The sequence below is a fragment of the Bactrocera dorsalis genome, chromosome 4 (genome assembly GCF_023373825.1).
Source record: "Bactrocera dorsalis isolate Fly_Bdor chromosome 4, ASM2337382v1, whole genome shotgun sequence".
NCBI lineage: Eukaryota > Metazoa > Arthropoda > Insecta > Diptera > Tephritidae > Bactrocera > Bactrocera dorsalis.
The window spans coordinates 42,058,638-42,080,495 of record NC_064306.1 but is presented as its reverse complement, the minus strand read 5'-3'; the positions used below and the strand labels follow the sequence as shown (position 1 = coordinate 42,080,495).

At 36.4% G+C, this 21,858-nt stretch overlaps 1 protein-coding gene across 7 annotated transcripts in view; it reads right to left on the bottom strand.

Annotated features, from left to right (window-relative positions):
• Positions 1–21,858, bottom strand: part of LOC105224140 (ecotropic viral integration site 5 ortholog) — a 72,860-nt gene that overhangs the window by 32,263 nt on the left and 18,739 nt on the right. For 6 of the 7 annotated variants that reach the window (XM_049456248.1, XM_049456249.1, XM_049456245.1 and 3 more), the window contains exon 2: positions 5,371–5,418. The exons of the other annotated variant lie outside the window; for it this stretch is intronic. The gene's annotated coding sequence lies outside the window, so the exon portion shown is untranslated. The remainder of the gene's footprint in view (positions 1–5,370; positions 5,419–21,858) is intronic. 7 annotated transcript variants of the gene reach the window in all.

The window sequence follows — 21,858 nt, the reverse complement described above, 5'->3', positions numbered from 1 at the left end:
GTCTGTTCAATAAACATTTAGCCTACATAGGAAGAAAGAAAGTTTTGGAAAAATTACGATTTAGTTCTTAACCTAGATCCCTTTTAACTCGATATACTTGAGGCAGCGATGCTGCATACGACTTCATTAACCCGTCTGTAACCGTTCGTATACATTTTATGGAAGTCTACAAAAGAACCTCTGCGGTGGCTATCACTTCCTCATTCGACTTTCTGCCCGGCAAGTGACTTTTTAGCGTTTGAAAATGAAAATAACTAGTAAGAAGCCAAAACTGGAAAATATGGTAAATGTGGCGGCAATTCAATAAATTTGGCAGTAGCAATGCCACAGCTGCATTGTCTTGATTGAAGAGAACTTTTGAACTCTTTTCTTCGCCTAATAATTGGGCATGATAGAATCTTGAGACAGTTTTTTGCTTATCAATGTAGTCGGTATAGATCACACCTTGTGAATCTCACAAAACAGTGCCGAGAAACAAGTACTTCGGAACGGTTCGACGCTGAGGTTCATTCTTTTGAGTGTTCCTTAGCTTTTATGCTATACCTTATTGCGTCGACGGTAACGAAACAACACAGAAACTCATCGATTTGCGCGTTACAGATCTTTTGAAAAGGTCTTACGGTGTCGCTACTTTAGGCTTCGAGCTTTTTACTGCTAGAGCTTAAAATGTGTAGCTTTTGTTGATCTTGTTACTGTAAATGGCTAAGTAGAGTCTGTATACCGAGTAAATCACTGAGATAAACGATGATAAGTCTAATGACTCTAATATCAACCGACAGGGTTGATTTCAAAATGTTTATCTTACAATGAATAGTATACTCCCGACAATAGAAATAAAATTATTCACTGAAACTCATCATTAAAAACAAACGAAAATTAAATTTATCATAAAGAATATTTAAATGCGAAATATAGTTTTTGAGACACCATAAGATAGATATTAACAACAAGAAACAGTAAAATCTACTGGCCTAGCGGAAGTCTCGAGACTATATTAACTAATTCATTTGGGAAAAACTATCTACAATTATCTCAAGTATTTCATCGCCGCTCTCTGGAAAAGTGAGCACTTACATATATATTAAAATACATTGTGACCTTCAAATCTGGTCGAGAGATCGCTGAAGACGTGGCTCGTTCTAGACGGCCTTCGAACTCATGAAAATATTAAAAAAAAAGTTAAGGATATGCTGCTTGAAAATCTTTAGGCACGTGTTAGAGAGATGGCAAGGGAGCTCAACATCTCTAGCGAGTCCGTTCGAATGATTTTGGTGAATATTTTGGGTATGAAACGCATTCTTGCTCAACTCGTTGTGATAAAGCTAAATTTTTTTCAAAAAGAGTTCCGTAAACTTGTATCCAATCTTGATCGAGCGAATTCTCATTCGTGGAGAGCTTTATATCTGCCGATGAGACATATGTTTAAGAGTTTGATATGCATACAAATCAACAATCATCGCAATGGAACCCGTTTTCAGTCGTTCAAAGACATAAAACAAAACTCACTGAAGTAGCTAAAGGCCATCCCAAAGATTGCTTATGAAAAGTGTTTCGAGGACTGGCAAAATCGATGGCATAAGTATTACATCTGGCAGGTGACAAAATAAATATTAATGAATAATATATAAAACTATATATTCCTCCTCGGTAAAATTCTCAGCAAATGTGGACACTAGGGTGTGGGTAACTGTATTGATGAAATATATATTATGAATTTGGATTGTGAATCTGTTTTCACAATAGAATCGGCATTAAAGTGAGCTAAAATTACAACTGTTAGTATTGTTTAAGATAAAGTAAGTCACATACCATTGCCGCGGGGAATAAAAATATTCACTTGAAGCTTGAAAGATTAAGCAATGGGAATGCATTGAACTATACTACATGGATCATGCGGACGTCGAGATCAAAGTTAGGCCAAATTGTTAAGTCAAAGATGTATTCACCACGTGATAGTATTTACAATATATTAAATAAAAAACAACACCTCTATAGAAATGTGATGGGCAAGTGCCCCATATCTGTTGCATACCGAGGCATTGAAAGCGGAAACAGCGGCACTCCTCGTCTATACATACACATACATTCATACCTGTGTAAGCATGATTAAATTTTATCGTAATAGAGTAGTACGTCAACAGATAAGCATGACTCACGTGGGTAACCTAAGAGTAGACCTGTTGCACCATGAGGATTGCTAATGATAATTTATGCAATACCTTACCCTACGGGACAGTGTAAAAAGTCGGTGACTTTTTTACTCTAAATACATTTTTTTGTTTCTTTAAATAAGAAATAGGATGAAATGTTCGTAAGCTGACACATACAAAGATGGTACTACTAATATTAAATCCATACGATATTAAGTCAGTCCGTACCAACAACAGATACGTGAACAAATTTTACAGTTGACGAACAATTAGTTTATGAGGGGTATAACATTTTGCTTAAGCAACTTAGTTAGTTTACAAAAAATGTATCAAAAGGAATTTCGTGTGTCAATAAAGCATTGCTTTTTGGGACAAAAATACTGTTGAAACCAAGGTATAGATTGATTAACATTTTATAGATTCTGCACCAGGGAAAGCAATCGTTGAAAAGGGACGAAACGAGACGAAATGAGCACCGAGGACGACGAAGACAGTGGAGACGCTAAAAAGGCTGTTACCGAGGAAAAAATCAATAAAAAATCCCAAAACAATTTCGAATGCCGTAAAGTGAAGTTGTTTGCGAGAACTGAGGCCCTAAAGATATCAAAGAAACGTATGTATTCAATATTTGGGTATATAAAAGCTCTGTGCAAAGTAGTTGCCGCGCAAGCTCACTATCCAACAAAATCAACAACGAATTACTGATTCTGGGAAGTGTTTGAAGCTCTTTAATCGTAATACAAATTTTTGTGTGGATATGTGACAATGGTCATGTTTCATGCCCCATCATTTCACACCACAATTCAATAGACAATCAGCCGAGTAGACTGCACACGATGAACGGACCCCAAAGCGTAGAAAATTATCCTCAAAAAGGAAAACCCATTAATAGCGACTATCTGTTTCATCAAGACAATGCATCGTGGCATAAATCAATGAATACGATCGATGTCAAAATTTGATTAATTGAGCTTCGAATAGCTTCGGTATCCACCATACTCTTTGAATTTATTCATATTCTCAGACCTCAAGAGCATGCTCGCTGGAAAGAAAATCAGCAACAATGAAGAGGTAATCGCAGAAACTAAAACTTATTTCGAGGCTTAAGGCAAATGTATTATAAAAATTATATTGAAAAATTGTTTGACCGCTATAATCATTGTATGGCCCTCGAAGATAACCACATATGTATGTACATATGTATGTATATTGAATAATAAAATCAAATATTTTCAAAATATTCAGCCCATCTGTTATGAACATGTGAACAATTGACATCACTAGGCCACACCAGACCGATGGGCGGATAGAGTGAAAAAGCGCCGCAGAAAAGAAATGATACATCGCGTCTAACGAATCAAACTGACTATATTATTGAAAATAATTAAACAAAACTAACTAACGGAAGAACGAAATGTTCGAAAGAGAGATCGTGCTGAAAAGTATGGCTGCGACAATGTCGGTGCATATTTCCAGTCTGATTCATTCATAAGCAACTAATATGAGACGGTGCTGACTAGCTGACGTTTATAAGGTAGACATACAGACATGTAGTCATGCATACACAGGGGCGTAGCTAGGAAGGGGTACGCTTAAGATGGCTGTATGTGCTCATCTCAATTAAAATTGTAAAAATATTTATTGAAATTGACTTCGCTTTACATTTGAACCTAACTAACAATTTGAGGAGAGTATAAAAGAATGTCTTTGTATTGTTGAAATTTTAACTGATTTTTGGTTGTTCAAAAATCTAATCAAAGCCGAAAACTTGACTGCGATTATTTATTATGCCGCCTTCAGACGTGAACTAAAGCAATAGCGGCGTGTCGATCAACTCGATTCATCTATATTTAGATTACTTGTCGTAAAAGCTTTGAATTTTCATAATGGTAGGATATCTTGAAGAGACGGAATACCGTGAGATTGAAAGAGGATTGACCACAATGTCATAAATTGATGCCAATCGCTCCAAAACAATGAATTTCATGGTTAAAGTAATACATAAAACCAGGAATCGAAAACTTAAAATATTTTTGTATATAGAAAAAGATCTCAGTAAGGGGTCATATTCACTGTGAATTTTAAAAAATGTATGGCATATAGATCAAATTCGGTAAATCTTTTTTCTCTAAGTTGGTAGTACTGTTAGTGACATCTGTGCTAAATTTTACGTCAAAATACTCGTATTCATTAGATACGCGTCGTTTTATGACGCTCTAAAAGTGAATTCTTCGATTTTTACTATGTGTGAATTTATTGAACAAAGAAGTGCGATTAAGTTTTGTTTGCGGAATTTTGTTTGCAGAAACTTTGAGGATGTTGCAAAAAGCCTTTTGGGATCAAACTCTGTTTTCTAAAAGTGAGTATAACGAGTTCAAAGCCGGCAGTGAGAGTGTTGAGAAAAATTTGGTTTCAAATCGACCAAAAACATCGACTGATGAACATCACACAAACAAGTCAAAGAAATGGTGCTTGAAAATCGTCGATTAACTATTCGAGACATTGCTGATAGTTTGGGCGTATCATTTGGATCGGTACAGGCGATTTTGAAACACGAATTGGGCTTAAGAAAAGTCAAATCTCGAATGGTTCCAAAAACATTCAATTTTTTCGAAAAAGCCGTCATGTTAAAATATGTGAAACAATGCTTTCTGCCTATCAAAATGTAATGAAAGCCATCATAACTGGAGATGAGACTTGGATCTACGTTTACGATCCCGGAACAACCGATCAATCGAGCGAATATCGTGCTAAAGGCGAGCCGAAACCGGACAAACCATGTCAAAGTCGCTCAAAAATCAAGGTCATGTTGACAATTTTCTTCGATTAAATAGGAAATATTTTGATTTTTGGATTTACTATAATTTAAAGTAAAAAAAATCTTTTCAGACACTTTTCTTCGAAGCTATTCCTGGAGATCGGCTATAGAATCAAAAAATTAAAAATGTATTTAATAAAGTGCTCTTTCACAAAAAAACTTTTTTCTCAATAGCAAGTGGGTATAATCCTTTTTTCCAGTAGGCTTTCGGAAGTGACAGATGTATAATATTTGGACAACATTAGGACGGACAAATGAAAAAATAACTTGGTCATTTGAACTGTACTGTCATGCAATAGGAAATAATAAATTATTATATTTATTTTGGATGGATAAAAAAATAATAACCAACAATAACGTATTATTATATAATATATAGTACTTATTTAATTATTTACTCACTTAATATTATGCCAGATGACGATTTCATTGATTGAATGAAGGAAGAACCTGGAAAGAGACAAAAAATCGTTTATTTATGTTCCTCTTGAAATGTGATGAAAATATTTCAAAAACATATGTATATCTATAATAAAAATAATACAATTCCTTCATTACTAAGTTAAACTTCACCCCTCATAATAATTATCTATTAAGCCACTGCACTAAAATAAATATGTATATAAATACCTACATACTCACAAATAAACCTGTTGAAACGAGTTTGATTTGAGTTTTAGTAATATCAAATAATAATGCTCAATGAGTACAGTCAAGTATTTATGTCTGTGCACTTGTTGAGTAGCAATGTGTGTATGTATGTATATCTCGACGTGCGTACATGTGGAAAGTAAAAATTGGGATCGCGTGCAGGCTTGTTGAGTCGTTGGCCACAACCCAGTCGAAAAACTGACGAAGCATGTTAAATGCGGAATGAAGGGAAGTGATTCATAGAATGACTCTATACTCATATAAGAATTGGCCCAACTTATTCTGGTGAATGGAAAGAAAAAACATTAAAACTTTGTAGCGCTCTCAGCTATAACAATCGATATGAAAACGATAAAAGAAAAACAGTTACGAAAATCTCTTCCCATTTTTCATGGAGTTTGTATTGGAATATTAAACATTAACCGACTGGAGTGTTGAGCACCGTTGGCTAGAGACAACATTTACTAGGAAGAATATTTGCAGGGCAATTATCCACATTTATAATGAAAGAAACCGAGCCAATACAGCATTAGTGATATCTTAATCAACTACTCAATAAGTCTATCAGACGTTAGATTTTTTAATTAATCTTTAAACCCTGAAATTATGCAAATCTCTGTTCTCACATATATCTGCGCTATTATTTTAAGAAATCAGAATTAGTACAAAGGTATAATCAAATTTATTTTGGGAAGTACCCGAAAAAAGATCGGCGATCGCCATCTATTTGTTGAATTTCAGGCTGATTTTGGTAGCTAGAAATTTGAATGGTTATATAAATTTACATTAGACTACCATACAGATCAGTAGGATTGGCAAATATCTCTCGAAATTTTTATCTAAACAAGGTCTTAGGCAGTATGATTTCTTGTGATTAGATTTCTTTCATTTTGTACAAATCATTCAGGTCTTCTTCTTCTTTATTGGCGTGGATACAGCTAACACGGTTATAGCAGATATAACAACATAGTGCCAGTTTCTTCTTTTCGCTATTTGGCGTCAATTCGATATACCTAATGCAGCCAGGTCCTTCTCTACCTGATCTCTCCAACGGAGGAGATCTTCCTTTTTCACTGCTTCCACCGGCGGAAACTGAATCAAAAACCTTCAAAGTTGGAGTGATCTCTTTTATCCGGACAACATGACCTAGCTAGTGCCGCCGCTGTCTATTTTCTTGATTCGCTTAGCTATGTCAACGGTGCCATATATCTCGTACAGCTCATCGTTCCATAGAGTGCGGTACTCGCCGTTGCCAATGGGCAAAGATCCATAAATCTTCCGCCAAACATTTGTCTTGAACATTCACAAGGCCGGTTCATCAGATGTTGTCATTGTCCATGCCTCTGTTTGTTCGTCGAGAGATGACTTTACCTCTCAATTGCTTACTCAGTCCGAAGTAGCATATATTCTGCGTTGAATTTCGAAGCTGACGTTGTTGTTGTTGGTGTTAATACTAGGAGGCTTACCCCGCGGTAATTGGCGCAGATTGTGGAGTCCACATTTTTTATGCATTACACACTTATGGTCCAATCGTCGGGCATGCTTTCGTCCGACCATATCATGCTAAGAAGCTAATGTATGCACCTTGTGAGTTCTTCGCCGTATCGGGTTCGCTGTCTCCAGATGTTCAGCGGGATGGAGACGTGTTCCCTTCATAACTTCAGTATGCTCTGAACATCAGCCACTAGATCACCACTTTGGATCTTACAAGAGTATGGTCTGGTCTTGAAACCTGTTGTTTGTTACCTCATCTTTTCATTGCATTACCCCTGCCGGGCAGCTTTCAAGTTCTCCATACTCTCGTCTTCGTATTGAATAAATAGTCCAAAAGTAGTATAAAGTCAATTCAAACTAAATTATCTGACATTTTCAAAGTGTTGCAATGTTTGCATAGCGACACAAAAGATGACGCACCCGTATATGCGTAAAAATGTCTTTATATTGCTCATAAACTCTTTTATGCCGTAAAATTTGACTTAGTATACAGAATACTGCCTAATAAATATATGATTCTGTATTTAAAAAACCTTTTACTAAAACTCTGCGCTTTACGATTCTATAGCAGCTAAAACTAATTAAAAACTGAATAATAAACAGAAATATGTTCATATGTATCTATATTATGTATAAATACTATTATTTTTGTGGTAGACGCGGGAGTAACTGCAAGTCTCACTGCAACTTCTTGCACTTTGCACTTTAACCTAATTACCCGAAACATTAACGTTTGCTCAATGTGGTTTGAAAGGAATAAAAGGTGAAAGGTAATAATGACAACAAAAAATGTAAATATAATATTATATATGTATTTTATTACATATGCACTCTATACGTATACCATATGTATGTATATAATATACGCCTATTTGGAATGCAAAATATCATTTCTATACTTACATATAAGCATACTTGTATACTATATATTTATATACATCTATATAAATACATGCATATATTACTTTACATCGATTGTGTGTACACATTCAGGTAGTTGTACGCAGAAATCAACAGATATTGATTAGTCATAAACCTGCTGGCTGCCCGTAGCATATTAACTGTTTTTTTTTTATTTTTTGGTGCAACTTTTTTGTTTCGTATAAGGTTTTTGTTGCTGTTGTCGTTGCAGCGTTAAGCAATTTGGGCACGAAATTCAATATTCGAAAAGGCAAACTGAACGAAACCAAATTTAAGCCAAAATACCTGTATACGCACACACACGCGCGTACATGCACACATACGCACAGGCGAACAGAGACAAGACAAATAAAGTCGCCACCGCTGCACCGGCAAAGCAATTGAACTGGGTTGTATTGCGAGTTGGCCGAAAAATTCGGTTAAACTCATATACAAGAGTGTAGGCACATATAAAAAAAATTAAATATGTGTGTATGTATGCGTGAATGTTCTGCAATTTGATTTGTACCTGTTTTGGATCGACACCGAAATTCCAACACAGAACAGAGCTTTAATTGCCCTTACATTGGCAAATTTCGAATGTGACTTGTGGCAGATGATGGAAAAATTAATGATAAAATACAAAAAAAATATGTATTTATATTCGGCATAAGAATTTCGGAAAATTATAATTTTTAAAATTTTTTTCAATTTGGATCAATTCAGTATATACAATTTTAAACTAGCTTTTCTCGAGACTATTTTTCAAATAGTGATTTCACCGAATAACCGTCAGAAAATCAATTATTCAACACATGAGTTTTGAAAGAAGTTATGTAAAGGGTGATCCATTTCGAGGTTCTCTACTTTTTTAAGAAAAAACACAGAAACTTCAAATTTAATGGGGATGTATATTATTAATCGAAAGAACATTATTTTGCATTTATTATTTCTTTCAAATGTTTGCCGCGTCTACGTCTCATATGGTCAATACGTTGATAATTTTCGATAAGTCTAACGGTGGGATATCACACGAACTTGGTGGCCAATCGACCGACCCAACGACGATCGACATGAAATTATCTTATCACCAGTGTTCTCTCAATAAATCCATTGATTGATACGATTTGTGGGAAATGGCACCGTCTTGTTGAAACCGAAAGTCGCCGAGATCACGATACGCTTACGCTTTTATACGCTTTTCGTTTAAAATCTCGACGTAAATGGACCAAGTCGTTCCAAACGCCGGTCCAAGTTGCTGCGAACGGCGTCGAATTGACTCTCCACGGTCTTCATGTGCACTGCCAGTCACGGCAGCTATATACTACGTGCTGGACGGGGTCTATTTGGTCGAATATTATCCAATAATAATTGCTGAGTCTCAAGATGGGTCATGGTGTTGCGAATAGTACCAGATTTGGCTACGTGTTATTTTTTCTTGTTCCCCAAAATGAAATTGCGGCTCCGTGGAATCTGTTTTCAGTCGATCGAAGAGATAAAACAAAATTCTCTGAAGGAGTTGAAGACCATCGCAAAAATGCTTATGAAAAGTGTTCGAGTACTGGAAAAATCGTTGGCATAAATGTACATCTAGAGGGGATCACTTTGAAGATGACAAAATAAATATTTTGAGAGATCTAGACTGACACACCTCTTTAAATAGAGAGCCGCGTGTCAATTTTTTAAACTTGCCAGTGGATTAGTAGAAAAGCAGGTTTTTAAAAACTTTTTTTGTACATTTAGCTCAATTTAACGGAAATTATTCGAACAAGTAAGTTGTAATTTTTCTAAAGAGTGTTTTAACACACGTGGAAGGCGTCTATAGCCTCGCACTTGCTTGAGTAGACAAGCGACCTCACATAACCCCACAAAAAAATATACACCGGTTTTAAATCACGCGATCTTGAGGCCAAGCTACAGGTCAACGACGCGAGATAATGCGCTCACAAACATTTTCTCTCAATAAATTGATTTTTTTCGTTAGCTGTATAGCATGTTACGCCGTCTTCTTAGAATCAAAGGTCGTCCATAACAGCAGCCTCCAATTCAGGCACGAAAAAATTATTAACCACGGCTCTATAGTGTTTTTCATTGACTGTAGCATTAAGACTGGCTTCATTTTAGAAGAAATAGAATAAAAAACTAGGTGGACCAAAATATTGCCTCTGCCCATAAAGCACACCAAACAGAGACATTTCGAGGATATAATGGCGTCTGAATGGATTATCAGCACTCCAAATGCGACAACTTTTTTATATTAATGAAGTATCAAAAAGACCAACTCCGAAAAAATTGTTAGTTCATGGATCACCAGACCCTTATAGATCGACGAAACGCTTTTAGCCCATCACAAATTTGTTAAGGCGTTTAAAGTAGCCATTTCGCTAGGTTCACCGAAGGTCTGATTACTGAGACTCATTACTAAAAGGTGAACCGTTGAGAAGAGATGGGGATGTTCATAGTTTCAACGTTTGAAAGCAAGAGGAGGGGGAAGTTACGTCTCGCTGTCAATCTTAAGAAATTGGGATGACCTCCTTTGAAGCTTCCAGCGATTCCGCTGTGACCTGTAATCTAACAACATACATATTTTATCCAACTTATTTACCTACTGTGATTTAACTTTGTACAGCATTTTGCTGATTAAAATCGAATTTCGGTTGGTTCATCATTGGTCTTTTCGACATTTTCACCGTTGCGTTCAATGTTGAGGCAGCTCATATTATTTTTTTTTTATAATTGTAATTGTCATTTACATAGCATTTTTAGCCAGAATGGTCATTTCGGTTCTGAGCATATGCATGCAATTACAGTCATAAGTACATATAAAAACGAAAAGGTGGCATGGTTGGTCAGCGTTTATTTAAGAGCACATGTGCAAACAGACCTATATACATATATATTTATTTACGCGTATGTGTAGTACCGTTTGTGTGTCATTTTTTGTTTTGTCGATTTTGTTTTCTCTCCAGTTTCACTATTCTATTTTATATTTACTTGTTTTCGTGTTCACTTGTTTAACTGCCGCTTTCACGGCTACATGCGACTTTACTATAGAACAAATTGCTATTATTATTCCTACTTAAGCATATAAACATGTGTGTGCAAGTGTATTGTATGTGCTTTTAGTAAATAAATATGTAATGGAAGGTACCATTTTGCCATTGTGGCACGACAAACATTAGTAGTCTTCAGTTGGGAAGAGTAAAGAAGGTTCAACTCTCACAGTACAATGTGTTCTAGTAGTATGATATTCATCCACTATTCCACACATAATGAGTGAATCAAGTAGAGGTACTTTTTCCAACAGCCTTCTTTGGACAAATCACGCGTGAGTCGGGTCCAGCTGTCATGCTATTTTGGTTCAGACGTAAGACGTTTACAAATCGTTCAACTTTAATACGAAAATTTACGTTCTTTAAATGTCAACTTATGGTCAACATAATCGGTCTACTAAGCTTATTATTCGCAATACCATCACCTATCTTGAGACCCAGCAACCATTATTGGACAATATTCGATAGAATAGATCACTTCTAGCAAGCAGTGAAGAAAAAAAAGCAGCCGTAGCTGAGAAGGTACACGAAGACCGTGGCGAGTCGATTAGGCGCTGTTCGCAACAACATGGACTGACGTATGGAACCACTTGGCGCATTTTACGTCGAGATCTTAAGTTAAAGGCGTACAAAGTACAGCTTGTGCAAGAATTGAAGCCGTTCGACTTTACCAAGCGGTATCTCTTCACTTTAGGGGTTCCTGAAAAGCTCCAAAATGATCCAACGTTTTCGAGCCAAATTTTGTTCCGCGTTGAGGCCTATTTCTGGCTCAATGGGTATGTAAAGAAGTAAACTTGCCGCATTTGAGAAGAAGAGCAACCTCAAGAAATTCAATAGCTAACATTTCATCCAGAAAAACAACAGTTTTGTGTGGTTGGTGGGCCGGTGGAATCATCAGCGCCATAATAACAGACTAATTGATGCCTGAAATGGAAGCTCCTGATTTCTGCGACATTTGGTTTGTTTAAAAGTCTATGAGGCCAATCCCGCTTCGATTCAGGCATTGGAGCAAAACGTCACAGATGTTATTCGCCAGTTAACAGTCGAAATGCTGGAACGAGTAATCGAAAATCGGTCTCAACGGATTGACCATAGTGAGACGTAGCCGCGCCCAACATTTGAAAGAGATAATCTTCAAAAAATAAATGCCAAAGATTCGAAATATAATAAAAACTCACTACTAAATTTGAAATTTCTATGTTTTTTTTTTGAAAAAGGTAGGTAAACTCGAAATGGTTCACCCTTTTTTACACATATGTGTATCTTCTTTCTACGTTGAATGACCGGAATTTTTTATGTTGGCATTTTTGGGTTCTCATATGCCTTAGCACGTCCCGCACAATCCCCAGAATACGAAAGTCATGCCATGAAATAAAGGTGTGTTACAAATACATATACAATTCCATGTAAACTACATAAATGTGTGCCGGTGTGTGCCTGTTGTGGGCAAGAGGCTGTGCGCACATGCTCGTAAAAGCCCAAAGTAGAGCGAAGCACGCGCATTCGGCACACAAATGGCAATGCCTCATTCAATACGTGTTGGTGTAACCAAGTCAAGGATGATGTCAAAAATTATTTATGCCCATGTTACAGTCATAGAAGAATACACACACACATATGTATGTATATACAAATGTAGGTATATTTGCGTTAGTTTCCTAGTCGTTTTGTCCTTTTCTCGTTTATTTGCTTTACCTGCCCTTATATAATTATTCATTTGCGTTGTATAATGTGCAAGCTCTGTGCCTCCCAGTCGCCGGAATCAGCAAATGACTCCTTTTCGTGAAAGACCTACGCCGCCTTATTTTCTTTCTAGTGCAATTCATAGACTTAAGTGGCACTCACATTAACCTGAATGCCGAAAAGGCCGGAAAGTTTCAGTAAGTTTATTATAAATATTTTAGTAAAGTTGCAGTCATTCTGCTAAAGCAACAAAATTAATGTTTGAGGTATCTCAGAAGAGAAAAAGAGTTTCAAAAAGCTCTATGCTTTGTACCATAAGTAATTGGGGTGTAACAATGATTACTTATTCATAATGAGCTTCCTACAGTGAAGGGTTGAGTTCCCAACACAAAATTTGGTTCGGTTAAGTTCATCTTCTGTATATCGTCCTTAGGGAAACAAGTTTTTAAGATCTCAGTCGAAGAAATTTTATTTTATTAGGATCCTCTAGCATGTGATAATGATTTTATTTCCAGTCGGATCTTGTAAGACTCTATTTCTGTAAAATAATTCCAATAAATTCCAAAAAAATCTAAAAAATACGTATGAAAGCTGAAAGAGGCAGATAAGTTTAATATTTAAAGTAAAAATTATGCGAAAAATTCGCTCATCAAGGAAAGTTTGTATGAAAACGTCACGAACATTTGAGAAAGTTATACCCTAAAATGGCTATATTTAAAATTATAAGGAATCAAAGTGCTCGAATCTTAAAAGAGATAAAGTCAGTTTGAGAAATTTCATAAAGCTCCTCTAACTTGGTAAAGCTGATGATAGTAAAAGGAGAACAACATGTCATACCATGAAATAAAGTTGAATGTTTCATTTAGTGTAGTTAAAATGATCCGATTTAGGTCAAATATGCACCGTTTTGTTCGATGTTGTTTTAAAGTACATAATTCCTTACTGCGGCTATCACAGAAACCCTCGTCCCTTCACCAGCATAATCATTCGCTTTAGACAGAAATACATATGTAGTAATCAATTGGTACTATGTCCGGACTCTAAGGTGGATGCATAAGAACCTCCCAACCGAGCCTTTCGTTGGCCGGACGGAACAGAACAATTGTCTCTTTCAGATGGTCCAACTGTTAACAGATTCGAATTATGAATGATCTTCGTACCCAACATTATTTAAATGGTTCAAAACGTTTTTTTATTGCAATGTTTATATCTAGGGAAACAACACTAGAGCATGGTGCATATTTAAAATCAAAAGTGACGGAACAGAATCGATGAAACCGAACATACATACTGTGGGCAAAAAATAGTAAGACTTTAGTTTAAATTTCGGCGATATTTGTTTGTCACGAGCAAGTGCTTTTGATTGGTACACATTATTCAAGGACGGTGGAGAACGTGTTAACCACGATCATTAATGATGATCGACCAACACGTCAATAAAATAAAAGAATTGGTGTTTAAGAATCGACGACTAACAGTCAGAGATCTTATTGAGATCTTCGGAATATCAAACGTATTATTACTGGCAATGAGCCTTGGATCTATATTACAAGTGTACTATACTATATCTGTACGACCAGGAAACAGACGATCAATCGGCAGAGTATCGTGGCAAAGGTGAGCCGAAGAAACTCCATCAAAGCAGGTCAAAAGTCAAGGTTATGTTAATTGTTTTCTTTGATTATCGAGGTGTGGTAACTCCAAATTGTCTCCAACCGGCCAAACTGTCAACAGGGAATACTATTCGAGTATTATGCGTCGTTTGCGCGAAGCCAGAATTATGGGCCGACAACTCTTGATTTTTGCACCACGATAATGCACCGTCGCATACTGCATAGATTCTTAGGGAATTTTTCGCCAAATTTCCAACCAGTCGTGCCGCAACCACCGTATTCGCCTGATTTGGCTCTAAGTGACTTCTGGCTATTCAGCAAACTCAACCACCGCTCCGGAGAAATCGTTCTACTAAGGAAATTGACTTTAACAATTCGTTCGAAGATTGGGAAAAACTTTGGCGCAAGTGTACTGGAGCCAAGAAGGATTACTTTGAGAGGAAAGACATAGATTTTGAAGAATAAATAAAGAATTTTAAAATTATGAACAAAGTCTTACTATTTTTTGCTCACAGTTGGTTGTTACAATATAAGAATCATAAGCACATTTTCAGCCGTCTTTGACTTTCTGTCTTTATATATGTCTGTCTTTATCGATGAAACAATATTTAGTTTTTCTTGGCGCTTTGACACGGGCTCAAACAATACTGAGTCAAGCAATCACAAAACTGTCTGAGAAGTTTTTTTTTGTAGAAGTCTTGCAGATTACTAAAGTCATCTACACGAAAGATAATTGATTTCTTTTCGGCAAAACTAATTATTAGATTTTCTCTTAGTGCCCAATAAGTTTTCGATACCCTTCGAAAGTCTATAATAAGTATAAATAAAATATTGTTATTCAAAAAATACTATGAGGATTTTCCCAGAATCCAAAGAAAGTGAAATTTCCAAAATATTTAGCACACACTGTAAACTAAATTGCTAAATGGCTGTGTTCATTTTCCAATGAACCCTATTGTACTCTGCACATACCCGCATTCATATAATTATTTGCTCACTTTTGAACTTACATATGTTTAATGTGTACGAGAACAATTTACTATAATTAATTAGTTAATTCTAATGGTATTTTGTTTTTGCTTTCATACATTGTATACATGTGTATTATATTTGCTCTTATATAAAGTTTCTGAGTGATAACAGGCTCCATTGAGCGCTGCTACATATACAGATGTACTCCTTTCCTTATCGCCCACCCACCGGGCTGTCACTTTTGACGTGAACATTTTGCTAATTTCGATTTTTATTTTCATTGGCTCGTTCGCTTTCTCGCACATCTGCCACTAATTTGCCAAGTAATTTTTCATCTAACTAATTACAATTAGCATTTGTTGTCAGTCTTGATTGTTATACTAAAGGTTTTTCGTGTTTACACATACGATGCGGTATAACAATACAAATGTACATACGAATTTGTACATATGTATGATAGTTTATGTATGAATTTATTGTTTATGAAAATGCTAAAACATTACGCTTTGGAACTATTTCTATACGTATAACTATATTTAAATATATGTCAAGGCATGTTTATTAATTCAATTGTCTATAAAAGTACATAGAATTATTGTAGTTATTATTATTAACAAAATATCTGATGTTCTGAATATTTTCGCGAGTTTTGCAAAAAATTAACGGATGTTGATACATAATATGTAAGTCTGGGTGTAGAATTTCACTATGCCGTTTAATTGTACCGCTACTGTAAACTAGAGTCATTTTGCGACTGTGATATTAGAGGCTGTACTTGCTAATTTTGGATTACTAAAACAGATAATTATATACAGCAAAAATTTGCTAACACGTAGGATTTTTTTGTAGGAGTCAAAGCACCACAATTTACAAAAATGACAAAATTAGCTGTACATAAGCGCATAATGGAAAATTTTTGAATTCAAATTCATAATCAGGACACCTCAAATACCTCACAGGCCTCTTAGCACATCAGTCGCAAATTTTTCCTTCATATTTGTTGTGTTATTTTAGACGCATACTATTATTATTAACTGAATTTGATCGTGACCGGAAATTGGTGTGAAATTGCCCAACGAGTAATTTCAAAGTTCATTTTAAACATCTGAATCGGGAATGTTTGAGGTTAGGTTGATATATGTAACTGATAAATACTGAACATAGACTTAAGGGCTAACATACATATATTAACAACCAAGCTTTGTAAATCATTTCAGTACACCCGAACTGGTGTTCAAATTGAAGATTTTGCATGTATTTCAACTGATAAAACTTCTCACTAAAGAGAGAGAGTTTTTCAGATTAACAATGTAGGATTATTTAGTAATTTTTAAAAGCTCTAAAGCGATAATTAAAATCCAATTTTGAGAAAAAAATAAAACATTTTATCTAAGTATAACCCTTTATATTTATCGGCATTATTCGACCACTTTTTTGTTCAATATTATCGAAAGTTCACACTTTTCTCCAGTATATCCACGACATTAGCATGTGAATACCCCAAGAATTGTCGGTGTAACCGACGATTATTGATTATGGTATCAACGATTTTAACTGAAGAATAGCGAAGCTAAATGACTCTAAAATGGAGGATAAAGCTGGTGCGGGGATTACCACAAAGTGTTAGGAGTTAATAAGGCAGCCTTTTAAGCTGCCAGACCGCTTCAGTATATTTCAAGCTAAGGTCTTTGCTATTGATTGGGAAATTCGCGGATTGCATTAGCAGACAACTACAGAGTAAACATCTACGTGGGCGACCAAGCAGTAGTCAAGGTAACGGCCAGAAATGCCTTGAAAAGCAGGGCAGCAGAGGAGTTTTGCCAGAAGCAAGCGATATCATTCCTATTGGGTGGCTGATCACAAAGGCACTAACGGTAATAAAATAGTGGACGAGATTGTCAAGAATGATATAAGGCTTTCATACAAAAACATACTCAAGATTGGAAGACCTATGTACTGTCTATACGACGATCTAAATAGCAGCATGGCATGGAAAATATAAACATGCTGAAACGATGAAGACTGCAAAAGTCATGTGAAAAACAGTATGTACATCGGAAATATAAAGTATAAAGTTTTCATTGGCACTCGATCGAAGGGTCTGTAGGAACATGATTGGAATGCCTGGTGGCGGCACCCGCCTGCAGAATGGGGCTGACAGATCAAGAGCAAAGCAACATGGAAACACAGAACAGAGCGATGTTCCATCATTTGGAACGACGTTTCATATATGGATTTGACTTATGTATATTACCATATTTATGCAAAATAGTTTTTTTTTTTAATATATTATTTATTCTCGAACTAGAAATAGATTTGAGTGGGTAAATTATAGTTTTATGCAAGTAGTGCGATTCGGAACTGATCATTGCTATCGTTAATAAGTTTGGACCACCACTTTAGCAATCATTCTGATAATGATCATTGGCGGCGCCCTTAGTTCTGCTTTTTGAGTTGACAATTGAGAAGAAAGGCCCTCTCTTGACGAACAAAAACCAAACTCTACAAGACACTAATCATGCCCGTCCTGCAATATGGTGCGGAGCCATGGACAATCGTCTGATGGGTCTGCCTTAGAGGTGTTCGAGAGAAAAATTCTGCAGAAGCTTTATAGTTCTTTCCGCATTGGCAATGGCGAATACGAATAGTCGATGGAACAGTGAGCTGTACGAGATATACGACGCCATTGACACTCATTGAATTAGGAGACAGCGGCTACGCTGGCAATGTCATGCCGTCCGAATGGATGAACATGCTCCAGCTCTGAAAGTATTTGACGGAGTACTTGTCAGAGGAAGTAGAGGAGAGAGGAAGAACTGATGAAGACGTAAGAAGGAAATCTTGTTCTATATATTTAGCATTTCAAATATTCGAAAATATAATTACGAGTCGTAAATAAATAATTCTTAAAAACTTTCATTAAATTAACATTTTAAAAAATTTAGAAAGCTCTCACTTTGGTAAAAGCTCTGCTGGATGTATAGAGCTTTTTTAATACCAAATAGTTCACAGTTGTTATGGAAGTCCAACGCTCTTATGAAGACTGTCTTTTATTTAATAATTTAGGACTTACAGCTATTTCTATATTTTAGCCAAGCTAGCTAGTGATATGTCTCCATCTAACGACAGATATTTCTTCTCGCAAAACTTAGGTCATTCCAAGGATTGTATTATTTACTTGCGAATACTAAATTGAGTATTTCAATGACTTTCTCGGGCGGTTAGCGGTACTGTTGCGAAACTTTTGCGATTATGCAGCCAAATCAACTCATCCGAAATATTTAAGAAACAAAAATATGGTGGTTTAAAAACCGCAAAAGTGTGGTCGACTGACTTGTGCGGATAATGTAAAATACAACAAATTTTATGTGTAGAAAGCACCCTATTTCATAATGCTTAAGCTACCATTGACTTTTTGAAAGAAAATTACGCCGTTTATGTTACAAAAAGGCCTGCATATGTATCTGCAAGCTATGTACATACATATATAGAAATAAGTGGATATCTAAAGTCCAAGTAGTTTGATATTAAAATAGCCTGCCAGCTTATCGCAGCCTTCTTCTCCTGCCAGACGCTTGCTACGAGGGCGGGCCACACTTCATGGGTGATTGCACTTCTGCGCCACTTTAATTAATAAGCAAACGCAGAAACGCGTTAATTCGTCAGAGCGAGGCGTAATAATTGCAAGAGAACTTTAATTGGAATAAGAATGTGTTCAGCATAAAGTTTTTTTTATACAAGCGGAGCAAAAAACAAAACTAAAAAGTGAAATAGAAATAAAAATAAGTTTCGTAAGACTAAAACTGCACCAAAAACAACAAAAAAGTCTGAATAATGTTTTACAATAAAATGTAGGAATAAAAAAAAGCAATAAGTACTTTTCGAGTGGCCCGCTGACGCCAAAAGCAAAGCTGTTTTTCGAACGAGGGGGACCTGCGCATACAAAACAAGTGGAGTGATAGTGGCGTGCTAGGCGCAACGTGGAACGTTTTATTTGTTATCTGCGGGAGTGCTGCAATACCAAAGCTACGGAAAACAGCATAGAGAAAATATTAATAAAAACTGCAAGCAAAGAAATCTGTTTTATTTTATTTAAAATAATGAGTGAATCGAGGGCAGTTTTACGTTTCCATTGCTGATATCGAAATAGCCAGTGAAGTAGTTGATAAATTTGGCTGGCTGCATTTTATCTCTTTGCTTTAACTATTGCAACTATGGAACATACGTACAACGAGTACAGTGGCTATGTTCTCTAAGGATTGTCGTTCGAATCACAATAAGACGTTCAAAGTTTGATACTTGGTGGATTCCAAGTTTTCTACATAGGGATTGTGTCTGTAAGTCGATATATATATATATACTTTTCCTGGACCTATTTAATCCTCAGTTCTTGTATTGTCATATTTTGGCCATAACTGTTTCACTATCTTACATTTGTTTGCAGATTTCCATCTGTTCTGAACTATTTGATCAAATTGCGTATTTACCTCCCTCTTGATCGTTCCTAGCGTGTTTGCACCTCAGGCTCATCTAGAGAGGCTCTTGACTTGACAAACTCATCTGGATTTTTTTTGTTGCGACAAACCTTCCTATTACCGGGAACCTAAATTATGAACAAGTAGAGTTTACCTGGCAGTGAGCTTAAATTCCTCCTACATTTGTTGACCAAGCGCCAGTTTATACTTTCTGGCTATCCGTGTATATAGCAGCTCTTTGTATCCTCCCATGGTTATTCAGTAGAGCTCCACAGTCTTTCTCAATACGTTGTAATTCCGCTTGGATCAAGTGCTTCGAAGTATACCCCTGCCCTCACTCCGCAGTTCATTTTGGACTCGTCCATATAGATTAAGATAGTATTATCTCTTCCACACTATAAAATAGCTGCTCCGCACGGAGGAAAGGGTTGGAAGAGGACAGCATTGGTAGCAGGCAACAGAAATGCGCCATCCCAAACTACTTCTAGGAGTGCACAACCTTGCAAGGTTTAAGGAAATGATAAAGCTCCTCGGAGACAAATTCCGGCCCCTTGTTGCACTCTATATAGGGCCCAGGAAGCACTTGTCCAACATGGACATAGTCTCTTGCGCAAAATGGCGGTTCTGCGACATGGCACAGAAACTTTAGCCCAGCAATTTAAAGGAGCAGGCTCAAGGCCCTAAGTTTTATCTACATGGAATCACATCACATCACCTCAGTCGCGCCCAGAAGGCTCCTGGAATTGTTCAGGATGCAGGACCTTTATGACCATATGTGGTTGAAAGCCTCAATTTTCCTATCTATCTATCTATACCCCTGTCCTTACTCCGCAATCCATTTTAAACTCGTCCGTATTGATTGAGATAGCATTCTCTTCCCCTACAAAACCACTTCTCCATTCACGTTTAGAGGGTATTCTAACCTGGAAATATCTATTAAAATCCAACCTTGGGAGGATATAGTCTTATCGATTAGATATATTTTCAGCAGGTTCAGGATATCGCTCTGTCCATAACTTTTCTCGTAAAAAAAATTCGTAAGTAAAGCTGGATATAAAGAAAAACTCAATATATGTGTCTGGTTTGGCACCCAACGTATCTGGGAATCGTCAAAAAATCTATCAATTTCTGAAGAGGATGACAAATTGTGGTCAAATCTCAGTGCCCCTGCACAAACGGTGGCCAAGGCAATATTGACGGTCAGGAAGACTTTTCTATGTGCTTAGTCGCTGCTTGACGTCTTGAAAGCAATCGCCATGAAGCAGTCAGCTTTGTCCAATAAGGAAGGAATCGTTTTCTATCACGACAACGCCAGGCAATTCACATCGACAATGGCTCACCAGATGCTTGGTTAGAAGGTTTATTTATCCGCCTTACTTATGTACATATTCCAGACCTGGTACCATGCATTTATTCTTATCTGCTGCTGTCTATGGAGAATGAATTCGCTTAAGAAAAAATCAACTGAACAAAAGCTTATCGATTTTTGGAAATAGGGACGAGAGTTGCTAAAAAGGGTGCCTTCTGAAATTACCTTCCTAAATTGACAAAAAGTTATCGAAAAAACGGTACATATTTCAGCTAAAAGGGTTTATTCATGCTATACTAATTAAAACCTTTAATAACACAAAATTATGGAAATATTTTTACTAGATCATAAAAAGCAAGGCCCTAGTACTACGAAAGCTGTCACCAAAGTAAACCGTCCAATATTTTAAAGGAACTGAGTTAAACAAAGCTTCGTTTACAATACCTTCTACGAAAATCGCTGAAGGGGAAAAGTTTCAGACTACGGATTTAGTAGTAACAATGTAGATTAGGAGATAGACAGTCATCTAGACAGAGTAGGCGCTGGATTTTGATTCGTTTTTATATTCTTGACAATATTTGGTTTTAAAAATTGATAAGAGTGATACTGTTCTAGATACATACCAATACCAATAGGTTGCCCATACGATCCCCGCCATAAATTTTTTGTCATTAGAACTTCCCGGAGCTTAGTAGGTTTTCTTGTCGAAATATTTTTTCAACAAGCGATACGATGGACCT